Source organism: Echinops telfairi, unplaced genomic scaffold, assembly GCF_000313985.2.
Source record: "Echinops telfairi isolate 266 unplaced genomic scaffold, ASM31398v2 ScPeMD7_7409;HRSCAF=8447, whole genome shotgun sequence".
Classification (NCBI taxonomy): domain Eukaryota; kingdom Metazoa; phylum Chordata; class Mammalia; order Afrosoricida; family Tenrecidae; genus Echinops; species Echinops telfairi.
This window is the reverse complement of record NW_022111309.1, coordinates 9,996,485-9,998,647: the sequence shown is the minus strand read 5'-3', so window position 1 is coordinate 9,998,647 and position 2,163 is coordinate 9,996,485.

Sequence of the window (2,163 nt, the reverse complement as noted above, 5' to 3'; positions counted from 1 at the left end):
CATTCTTTGCCGTGTGGGTAGCTGAGTTGCTCGTTTCCACTAATCAGTCAAAGACATGATTGTTAACACACTTTAGTTAAGCTTCTCTCTCTCCCCTTAATCCTTTCACTTTGGTTCATCCTCCACGTGAGCCAACACACTACCTCTCTGCAAGGCCCTCTTTCAAGGAACAGACTGTCAACACAGACCATTCTGATTTGCTATCTAGTAATGTCACCTTTTCAATGTTGGAGTTCCGTTGTTGTTGCTGTTGTTGTTTGGGTGGGGGGGCGTTCTTTCTTTGCCTTATTTACTCTCAGTATCTATAATGCTACAAGTTTTCTCATTAGCTCTCTGAGAGTCTTACAGATCATTCTGCCTACTGTATTCTATCTATCCAAAGCTTGACTTGTTTTCTATTTAACACTCTAAAACTCACTCTGTACATCTACCCACTGATCTAGCTAAAAAGGGGCACAAAGCTGCTAGGGAGAAATTAATTTCCCACAAAAACTAAAACAGCAGTTTATTATCTACGTTATGATCTAACTGCTGAAGGATTGGTCTTTTGTACAGAAAAATAATGGGTGCACATTTTCCCCTGAAATATCAAGGTCCTGCATGATTCAATTAAATCAAACACCTTAGAAGGCTCCTACAGAACAAAGAGCCTGAAAAGCCTTTGGTGGTTTCAATATCCCTTTAATACCACCTGTGCTGCATCTCTGGAGCATCACAAACTCTTCTTTTTGTATGCACTTGAAAGGTTGGACCATACTTGTAAGAAATGTTTCTCTAGTCAATCCCACTTAACACAAAGATGAAAGATAGAAACCTGATGCACTGTGCATATGTAAATATATATATATATATATATTACGAGAGGGGAATAGAACTATGTACTCATATCTATATGGTAAGAATTAAGGTTGCAGATGGTGGACATTTGGCCTCCACTCCAGTACTCCCTCAACACAAGAACACTTTATTCTAATAATCCCGGCATTCTGGAATGCTCACCTTCCCAACACAATTGCTGAAGACAAAATGGCGCATAAGCAAATGTGGCGAAGAAAGCTGATGGTGTGCAGCTATCAGAAGATATAGCATCTGGGGTCTTATAAAGATTTGAAGATAAACAAGCGGCCATCTAGCTGAGAAACAACAAAGCCCACATGGAAGAAGCACACCAGTCTGTGTGATCATGAGGTGTCGATGGGATCAGATATCAGGTATCTGAGACCCAGAACAAAATCATACCCAGTGTGAATGGGGGGATTAGGGGCATGGAGTGGAGACCCAATGTCCATCTGTAGACAATTAGACATCCACTCTCAGATGGGTCACAGGGAAGAGATGAACCGGTAAGGGTGCAGTGTAGCACCGATGAAACACAGAACTTTCCTCTAGTTCTTTGGTGCTTCCTACCCTCCACTATCATGACCTCAATTCTACCTTACAAGTCAGATTAGACCAGAGCGTATACACTGCTACAGAAAAGAGCCCAAAACACAGGGAATCCAGGGTAAATAAACCCCTCGGGGCCAACAATGAGAGTGGAGATACCAGGAGGATTAGGGGAGGGTGGGGGGGAAGAGGCGGGGAATTGATCACAAGGGTCAAACTAGACCCTCTCCCAGGGGGATGAATAACTGAAAACTGGGTGAGGGGTGATGGAGGATGATGTAAGATATAGAAATAATAATCTATAATTTATCAAGAGTTCATGAGGGAGGGCAGGTGGGGGAGGGAGAGGGAAGAAATGGGGAGCTGATATCAGGGGTTCAAGTGGGAAGAGAATGCTTTGAAAATGATGATGGTGGCATATGTGCACTGGATGAATGTTTGGATTGTGATAAGAGATGTAAGAGCCCCCAATAAAGGTATTCTTTAAAAAAAAAAGATGATGATGAAAAAGTAATGAGGCCAGGATTTTCATATCTAAAAGTATTATAAACCCAAACAATTAAAATGTGATGTTAGTGCAATAAGAGTAACCAAGTTAATGAACCAGAACAGCAAATAAGCCAGAATAGAGAAACTAAAAAAAGAAAAAGAGAGAAAACTGATGCACACCTTTCCCTACTTCTAGCCAAGTAGTGGCCTCTGGTTCCATTAGAATGACTGCCTCTGACAGGGTTTCACTGCTCTGCATAAGGCTTTGAGTACATCTATAATGTTCCG